Source organism: Balaenoptera borealis, assembly GCF_965194805.1.
Source record: "Balaenoptera borealis genome assembly, chromosome: 19".
NCBI classification, from domain to species: Eukaryota; Metazoa; Chordata; class Mammalia; order Artiodactyla; family Balaenopteridae; genus Balaenoptera; species Balaenoptera borealis.
In genome coordinates, this window is record NC_138878.1 from 56,798,973 (window position 1) to 56,809,162 (window position 10,190).

General features: G+C 47.1%; 1 long non-coding RNA gene across 1 annotated transcript; it reads right to left on the reverse strand.

Moving 5' to 3' along the window:
• Positions 1-5,612: 5,612 nt before the first annotated feature.
• Positions 5,613-8,836, reverse strand: LOC309616716. The gene is made up of 2 exons (XR_014237576.1): positions 6,466-8,836; positions 5,613-5,880 (listed from the first exon to the last, which is right to left on the reverse strand). It is a non-coding gene; the product is annotated as an uncharacterized lncRNA (long non-coding RNA).
• Between the last annotated feature and the right edge of the window lie 1,354 nt (positions 8,837-10,190).

Here is a 10,190-nt window from a genome sequence, read left to right on the forward strand (position 1 = left end):
AGCTACTAAATTACATCCTTTCGCCGTCCCTACTTCTTCATTCCCGTGCCTCTGTCCCTTGGTCTATCTCTGCCTCCCTTGGTCTTTGCTTTTCTCCTATGTCTGTTTCTTTGTCTCTGTCTTCTGTCTCTTGTCTTTCTGCTTGTTTTCTCTGCCTAATTCTACGTGTCTTTGGCTTTTGGTCTCCGTTGCTGTGTCTTTCTCTTTCCCTATCTCCCTGTTACATTCTCTCTCTGATCTCGAGAGAGGTCTTACCTCTGGATTTTTAATACTCCTGACCCTTTCAGTAGATCCTGTCTGTAGCCCCCACTTCCCCCTGTGTGAGGCCCCAGGAATGGGTGGCATGGGGTAGCCTCAGCCCCTGCTCAGGGCGCTCCCTCTTTGCTCAGGGAACTCCAGATTTCCTCTGTTTCCCAAAGAAGTTTATTTATTTATTAGTGTTAATTTATTTATTTGGTTGCACCGGGTCTTAGTTGAGGCAGGCAGGCTCCTTAATTGCAGCTCGCTGGCTCCTTAGTTGTGGCATGCAAACTCCTAGTTGCAGCATGCATGTGGGATCTAGTTCCCTGACCAGGGATCGAACCTGGGCCCCCTGCATTGGGAGCGCAGAGTCTTAACCACTGCGCCACCAGGGAATTCCCCCCCCCCCCAAGAAGTTTAGAGCTTTTCTGGTACAAGTGGGCCATGGGGAGGAGGTGGGAGCAGGAGTCACTGGAGGGGTGCATCCAGACCTGGGCCTCCAGCTGGGATTTGGCTGTGGCAGAGCAGGGAGTGGCAGTCCTGGTGGGTGGCCTGTGCAAGGACATGTGGAGGCGGGGATGAACTGTGTGTGTGCTGGTAAAGAGCCCAGCACGGACCTCCTCCCCAGTGGCCGCTGCCTTCTTCCTGACCATGCGGGGAGTCCAAAGGTCTCCTCCTCCCAAAAAGAACAAAAAGCCTGGATGGGCATAGGCTCAGAGGACAGGGGACAGTCAGGAGTGGGGGAGCCCATTGGCACTGGAAAAAAAAAGACCAATACAAAAGACTGTACCTGAGTCATTCTTCACCCACCTGTTAGTGTTAGGTTCTCACACTCAAATGCTTCAGGGCTCAGGTGAGTGATGCTAGAGGGAAGCAGGTGCAGGATAAGAAAACCAAAGTACAAAGGTGAGGATACGCAACCAGGGACATTCTGCTTAAGGACTGGATGGAAAAGAGAGGGAAATGTCCCCATTTTAAATAATAATATTTTTTATAACCACCCTGTGGGTCTGGTCCATGAGATATCAATTTTAATCTTCCAGGTTCAGCTCAAGTTGTATAAATGGGGAACAGGGGCTCCTTCTTGACCTGACCCCTCATGAGCTTCAGGAAGGGTTGATTTCCCACTGGTGCCACATGGAGGATCATACCAATAGTGTCTACTGTACAGGAGTGCTGGTGGCGATTACATGAATCATTCTGTATGTCAAGTGCTTCGAACTTCACCTGGCATCTGGCAAGTGCTCAGTGATTGTTATCATAACCCGAGGACTTCCTGGAAATGCCGAGCTCTGTGGTTGGTCAGATGGTGAGGGCAGATGGCTAGATCTTGTTCATCACCTGATCTTCCTCACCTGGGGGCCAGACTCTTTCCCCTTCAATGGGACAGTGAGAAACACTTAGCACAGGGACCTTGGCAGGGAGGGGTGTCAGCCTGTGAGAGGCTCAAAGCTCCACAAAGGGAAAATTGTTGCACAACTTTGTACTAAAACCCACTGAATCGTACACTTTAAATGGGTGAGTTGTAGAGAACAAATGTATGGACACCAAGGGGGGAAAGTGGGGGGTGGTGGTGGGATGAATTGGGAGATCGGGATTGACATATATACACTAATATGTATAAAATGGATAACTAATAAGAACCTGCTGTATAGCACAGGGAACTCCACTTTGCTGTACAGTAGAAACTAACACAACATTGTAAAACAACTATACCTCAATTAAAAAAATAGTAATAAATGGGTGAGTTGTATGGTATGTGAATTGTAGCTCAATGAAGCGGTTAAAAAGAAAAACTCTACAAAGGGAGTCAAGAAGTGACCCTTCAGCTGATACAGGGACCCTGGCCCAAACACTGACCTGTCATTCATTCATTCAACAAATATTTTCTATATAATATCTGCTTTGTAATAAGCGAGTGTTGAGAACACAAACTTTAGCCCAGCCTTAAGAAGTAGGAGCTAGGGAGGGCTCTTGGAGAAGATGTCTGAGCTGAGACCTGAACAATATGGGGAAATGAGCCAGACGAAGCAGTGGAAGAGGGTGTTCCAGGTGGAGGGAACAGCATCAGCAAAGGCCTACAGGTAAGGAAGGAAAATATCCTTTAAATGCCCCCTCCCCTTTCTTTTGTATGTCAGCCCTTGTGTTGGACAATGCTGGTGACATTTTTAGTGCCCAAGAAATCCCTGGTCCCTGCCTTCATGGAGCTCCAGTGAGGGACAAAGATGCATTGCCAGACATGACCATTTGTGCTGGGATGGGAGAGGCACAGGAGAGGGGTCGGGGCTGGGATAGGGAAGATCAGAGGCTGTGGGTTTCCAGAGGAGGCACCTGAGCCAGTCTGAGAGAACATCAGGGAAGGCTTCCTGGAGGAAGAGACAGAGTTCTGAACAGTCTCTGTTCAAAGATCCCTTTGAGGGCTTCCCTGGTGGCGCAGTGGTTGAGAGTCTGCCTGCCAATGCAGGGGTCACGGGTTCGAGCCCTGGTCTGGGAAGATCCCACATGCCGCGGAGCAACGGGGCCCGTGAGCCACAATTACTGAGCCTGCGCGTCTGGAGCCTGTGCTCCGCAACAAGAGAGGCCGCGATAGTGAGAGGCCCGCGCACCGCGAAGAAGAGTGGCCCCCGCTTGCCACAACTAGAGAGAGCCCTCGCACAGAAACGAAGACCTAACACAGCCGTAAGTAAATAAGTAAAAAAAAAAAAAAAAAAAAAAAGATTCCTTTGAGAATCTGTTGAAAGCGCTGGACATTCACAGAAGAAAAGCACACGAACGTTGTAGGCAATTCCCAAATACTCCCATTCCCTCAAGGGCCTGTGCCTGGGCAGCCAGTAGTTATCCCATTACCCTCCACAGCCATCTTGCTGTATAAATGTCCCAGGAATGGGGACTGGGATAGCCAACAGTGCTGGAAAACTTTGAGTTGGAATTTCAGTATACTGGGTGTGGGGTGGGGTTTTGAGAGCCCAAAACTGACCTCTCACCCCGCGCCGGGACTGGAGGGTGAGCCAAAGAGCTAGCTTTTTCCTGCCTACATCCTCCTCACTAACCTCTAGCCCCGGCGCTGTGGGGTCCTTGGCACGTGCCGGGACCAGCGCGTTCTCCTCTGGAATGTCCGGAGGGAAATAGTCCAGACTGTCACCACTCTCGCCAGACAAGCGCCGCAGCGCCCCCTGACGGTCACGGAGCAAGCGCGTCCCAAGCCGCCCGCGCCCCCTAGTGGCTGATGCTTATACAGTCATCAGCGAGCACCGACCTCCGGTTCCAGCCTTTTGTCTGCTGACTGCAGTCATCATCGTCGCCGTCAACGTCATTTTCTTCTTCTTCTTCACCACCACCACCACCACCATCATCATCATCATCATCATCATCATCATCGTAGCTAATACATAAATAGTGCATCCTATGTGCCAGGCACTGTGCTGCTTTATACGTATCACCTCATTTAATCCTCACATCAGCCCTATGAAATGGGTTCTGTTACATTTGCATTTTCCTCATTTGAAGCACGGAGAGGTAAGGAAACTACTCACCCAAGATCACACAACTACTAAGTGTCAGAGCCTGGATTGAACCTAGGCAATTTGTCTCCGGAGTTCATTTTCTGAACAGTTCAAAAATAATCATGAAGCGAAGTAATATGATGGTTTGGGATTGCTTCAAACAGCTGTGTGTTAGAGTGGAAAGAACCTGGGTCCCTGGATCACCACGTTGCCAGCCTGGATCATTTCACCTGTGGGTATTATGTGAGAGAGTATTATGTGAGAATAAACTTTTTTACTTAAGTCATCGTATTTTGAAGTGTCTTTGTGGTAGCGACTCAGCTTTTATCCTAAGACAAGGGCACCAGAATCACCTGGAGGGCTTGTTAAAAGGCAGATTGCTGGGCTCCACTCCCAGTAAGTCTGGAGTAGGGACCTAGACTTTGTATTTCAAATAAATTCCCAAGAGCTGCTGCTGATCTGGGGGCCAGGATTTGAGAACCACTGCCCCCAGGAATGAAGAATGCAGGTCCTTACTGGGTGCTTCTTTATATGCCCAGCATTCATTCTCTCTCTTTGGGAGTACTGCCTTCTTCCCTCGGAGTCCACACGGCTGATCCCACCAGAAGACTCAGGCCTGGCCAATGAGTGAATCCCTCCCCTTGGCCTTTGCAGTTGGTTCAGGATTGGGCGTGTCCCTGAAGTCGGACCAATGGGAGTCAGTCCTGGAACCATTGAGGGATTTTTGGGGAGGGCACTCGTAGGCTCGCCGTACTGGAAGGGCTTAGGCCTGGAGCACTGGGGGCTCCCCTGAGGGAAGAGCTAGTCTGAAAGTGAAGCCAACACAAGGGAAAACAGGGCTGGGAGATGAACAGAGAGACTGTTCTGACGTATATCATCTGTGCCTCTGGGTCCAGTGGATCCCCAAAATGTTTCAGGAAGTTGATATTTTCCTTTACATCCTACATCAAATCTATCAGCAAATTCTGTCAACTCTACCTATAAAAGATGTCCTGTCCTGTATTTTTTAAGCGAAGTATACTTGCGTACAATATTATATGTTACAGAGGTACAATATAGTGATTCACAATTTTAAAAGGCTCTACTCCATTTATAGTTATTATAAAATATAGGCTGTATTCCCTGTGTTGTACAATATATCCTCTTGTCCTGTATTGGAGGAAAAGTTATGCTATAAATTAGAACATTATTGGGTCAATGACAAAACTGGAATACAAATAGTAGAGTAGGAAACTTTTGCATATTAATGTTAAATTTATGAACGTTAGTCATTGTACTGTGGTTATGTAAAAGAATATCTATATTCTTAGAAAATGCACACTGAACTATTTAGGAGTAGAAGGCCATGTGTATGTATCTTAGCTTCAAATTATACAACTCCCCTTCTCCCCACAAACATAACAGAGCAAATTCTTTTTTAAATACTTGTTTATTTATTTATTTGGCTGCGCCGGGTCTTAGTTGCGGCATCTAGTTCCCTGACCAGAGATTGAACCCATGCCCCCTGCACTGGGAGCGTGGAGTCTTAAACACTGGACCACCAGGAAGTCCCCAGAGCAAATGTTAAAGAGGGTAAAAATGTTAACAAGAAATGAACGCAAGTAAAAAGTATATGAATGTTCTTTATGCTATTCTTAGTCTTGCAAATTTGTGTAAATTTGAATTTATCTCCAAAAAAAGAAAGCTTAAAAAATTTTTTTTTGAGATCTAAAATTCTGGACAACAATATCAATATAAGTAGAACTGGGGAGATAAAGTGCTCTATGATCCAGGTAGCGTTTGGTCTGAAGATTAAACTTTTTTTTTTTTTTAATGATATTCTTGTCTGCTTACATTCTTTTTATGTATGTATGTATGTATGTATGTATGTATGTATGGCTGTGTTGGGTCTTCGTTCCTGTGTGAGGGCTTTCTCTAGTTGTGGCAAGCGGGGGCCACTCTTCATCGCGGTGCACGGGCCTCTCACTATCGCGGCCTCTCTTGTTGCGGAGCACAGGCTCCAGACACGCAGGCTCAGTAGTTGTGGCTCACGGGCCCAGCTGCTCCTTGGCACGTGGGATCTTCCCAGACCAGGGCTCGAACCCGCATCCCCCGCATTGGCAGGCAGATTCTCAACCACTGCGCCACCAGGGAAGCCCTGAAGATTAAACTTTTAATTAAATTTCAGATCTGATTTTTTACAGTGTGCATGATAAAATTTCAAGGATTACTACTGAAAGAATAGAAATGGTGCCTAGATTCCAAATTAGTGGAGGGAAAAGGAAGAGTGAGAAAACACAAGACGAAACAAACAAACGAAAAACGCAGTCACTTCAAAGAAGCCTTAATGAGGGTGGGGGGGAAGCATAGAAAAAAATGGGGACAATAAAATCACACAGTAAGATGGTTGGAGTGAATAAAATATATCACTAATCACACAGAGAAAAAGTGTATTCTGAGCCTAAACACTTCCGACGACCCCCAGGCTTCCTGCTCCCACCCCTGCCCCCCCCCCCCCCGAGTCCCTTTCTCAAGCAGCTAGAGGGACTCTGAACACCCAGGTCAGGTCCAGTCCCTCCCCTGCTCCATCTCACTCAGAGTAAAAGCCGGCGCCCCCTCTGTAGTCCATACGACTCTGCACCATCTGCCTCTGGTTTCGTCCCCCCCTTCTCCTCCCCGCTTAGTCCTCTCCAGGCACATGGATCTCCTCATTGTTTCTCTAAAACACCAGACATGTTCTCACCTCAGGACCTTTGCACTGGGTGTTCCCTCTGCCTGGGAGACTCTTTCCACTTGGCTCACTCCCTCGCCACCAATGGAGAACGGATAAATAAACCGGGTACAGCCACACAGCGGGATCCGCAGTGAGAACAACCTATGACTACACGCGATTACAAGAATGAGTCTCACACCGCGTTGAGTGGAAAAAGCCAGATACTCGAGATAATATATATTCTGATTCTATTTACATCAAATTCAGGACAGGAAAAAACAGTCTATGCCGTCAGAAGTCAGAATGAGGGTGACCCTGATGGGACGGCAGATGCGCTGAAAGGAGCCAAACTGTTTCTTGGTCTTGGAGCTGGTGACCGAGGTGCGTTCAACTGGCGGAAATTCACCCTGCTGAACACTTACGGTCTGTACTGTTTTGCATGCGCGTTGACTTCAATAAACAGCTTAAAGAAACAAAACAAACGAAAACAAAATGGAATGAACCTCCGTGTTCCCACCACCCAACTTAAGAAACAAGACATTTCCAGCCCTCAGGCCCCTCTCTCCCAACACAATGTGCTTTTATACCCGCACACCCTGCCCCGCCGCCTCAGTTCCTTTCTTCAGCTTACTAAGCACATCTTCCCACTCAGAACTCAGGCAGCGAGCGGGCCGGGGCCAGGGCACAAGGCCGGGGAGGGGATGTATGCGGAGGGGGTCTTGTAAAGGGAAAGGGAGGGATGGGATTTCTGAATCCCATCCAGGCAGCGGGAAGTAATGCTCCTGCGATACCCTTGCCCTTAGTACTGATGGGGGGGGTCGCTTTGCAGCGTGCCCCCCAAGTGCTCAGGGCCCAATGTTTGGAGGGCGGGACTCAGCACTGAGACTCCCTGTAAAGTAGCCACTGGAAATGCAACCTGCTTGCATGCACGCTCTCTCTTGGTTTCCCTCTGTGTCTCTTTCTCTCTCCCTCCCTGTCTCTCTTCCTCCCTCCCAATCTCTCTCTCCTCAAGAAGAAAAAAACACAATTATTTACATGAAGTGTTATTACATCAGACTGTAACCAAAGGATCCAAGTTCCAACTTTGAATCTTTCAATAAACTTTGAATAAATAGCAGTGCTACTTTTTTTTTCTTTTTTGTACTGTAATATTTATTTTTAAATTCTTTTTTATTGGCATGATTATATATATATGAGGTTCGAGAACAGTTCAGCCTTTGCATCTCTTTTCTGGCCATTAATATTGTTTATTTCATTTCCTATTATGGGAAATAATCTTGTATAGGGAATGGAGGCACTTGGCAGGTCTCTGTGATATCCAGGGACACACCAGAGGGTGTGGTGACATTTAGGAAGCTGGGGGGTGTGGGGGGAGGGTGCTGAGTGGGCCCAGGTGACCCAAGGGAAGGCTGGAGGCCAGGCAAGCACCCAGATGGGACAGGCCCTGTGGACTCTGGGCTGGAGGAGGGGGTGAATTCCAGTCCCAGGAAAGTAGAAACCACAGGATGCAGAGTCACGTTGGCTGTGAGGGCGAGGGAGGAGAGGATATAAGGAGATGGCTCAGCCTGGGGGGCTGAGAATAAAGAAGGAAGGGCAGGTCAGACTAAGCACTGCTATCACTGAGAGCTTCCTGGGCACCCTTCCTTACTCACTGGGTCCCCACAGCACCCACCTTACAGATGAGGAAACTGCCTCTCCAAGAGAGGAAGACCCCCAAGCCAGAGAGCAGGACTGGAGCCCAGGTCTCCTACCTAACCCTGTGCTTTGAAATCTTAGATAATTTCAGGGCTTCCACCACCTCCGATTACTGCTTTTCTCCTCCCATTAGAAAAAAAGAAAAAATACAGAAACATAAAAACCAAACGCACTGGGCTTCCGTGGTGGCGCAGTGGTTGAGAATCTGCCTGCCAATGCAGGGGACACGGGTTAGAGCCCTGGTCTGGGAGGATCCCACATGCCGCGGAGCAACTGGGCCCGTGAGCCACAACTACTGAGCCTGTGCGTCTGGAGCCTGTGCTCCGCAACAAGAGAGGCCGCGATAGTGAGAGGCCCGCGCACCGTGATGAAGAGTGGCCCCCGCTCGCCGCAACTAGAGAAAGCCCTCGCACAGAAACGAAGATCCAACACAGCCATAAATAAATAAATAAATAAATAAAAATAAAACCAAACGCACTTGCTTGCAAAGCCTGAGGGAATTTTTGGAGTGACAGAACTGCCATGAATCCTGCTTGTGGTGGTGGTTATACAATTCTATGCATTTATTAAAATTCACAAAACGCTGTACACACACACACACCCATGGATGACTTTTATTGTTTGTAAATAAGAATATTTAAAAAAAAACAAACAGTGAATGTACTTTGTCTGTATCTCAATTCAGACAGAACCACTGTAAAGAGATTTTTTTTTTTTTTTAATTTATTTATTTATTTATTTATTTATTTATGGCTGTGTTGGGTCTTCGTTTCTGTGTGAGGGCTTTCACTAGTTGTGGCAGGCGGGGGCCACTCTTCATCGCGGTGCGCAGGCCTCTCACTATCGCGGCCTCTCTTGTTGCGGAGCACAGGCTCCAGACACGCAGGCTCAGTAGTTGTGGCTCACGGGCCCAGTTGCTCCGCGGCATGTGGGATCTTCCCAGACCAGGGCTCGAACCCGTGTCCCCTGCATTGGCAGGCAGATTCTCAACCACTGCGCCACCAGGGAAGCCCAAAGAGATATTTTTGAGACAGCTGGGGGAAACCTGAATAAGGACTGGCTGTGAGGTGATATTTAAAATTTTGCTAATTTTGTTAGATGTGATAAGGCTTTGGAGTTATATAAGGAAATGCAGCCCCCCCTTTCCTTTGATGTTCAGTGTGGTATTTAAGAATGGACATGCTGTCCATCACTTGTATTTTTTTTTAATTATTTCCAAATAGAGGGGAAAGGTGATGACATAGCAAAATGTTGACAGTTCTTGAAGCTGAGTGATGGGCCCATGTGAGTTTATTGTCTCTCTGCTTCTGGTAGCTGTTTGGAAATTGTTCATGACCTACGTTAAAATTTTCGAAAATAAAATTAAAAAGAAGAGTTCGTTGTTGGTTAAGCACAATTTGGAAAACACAGAAAACTAGAAAGACAAAGTTACCTCTTCCCCAATCCCACATCACTACTGTAGTTAACATTTTGATGTATTTCCTTTTAGCCTTTTCTATTTTATTCAGGCTTGAAAAGTGGTGTGTGTGTGTGTGTGTGTGTTTTACATAACTGTGTGAGCAAATTGTTTATACAGTCCTGCTTTTTCCCTTCTTAAAACATAAGCTGTTCCCTTGTTAAAACATCTTTGCATAAACACAATCTCTAATGTTTGCATGGTGTTTACTCAACAGGGCAGTGTTGCCAGACATTGAAGCTGTTTCCAATTTCCTCCCATTATAAATAATGCCTCGATGCACATCCTTGTACGTCCCAGTGGTGGGATTGCTGGGCCAAAGGGTGCGGATCCCCTGGCAGCTCACAGTCAAAATCTCCATAGTGTTTCTGCCTGACCCGAAGCTGAAATGACCTCATACGGTTAAAGTGAGATTTCACTGCTATTTGTTATTTCCTAAAGGTTTGATTCATGACTAGAGTTCATTAGAGGGTTTTTTTTCTTCCCCCAGTTGTAGGAAACAGAAATCCATTCACTCTAGCACATGTCAAAAGGGGGTTGCGTCAGTTGGCAAGTAAAGCTAATATTCAGCTTTTTTAACCTAAAACAATAAAACAGCCAGGTA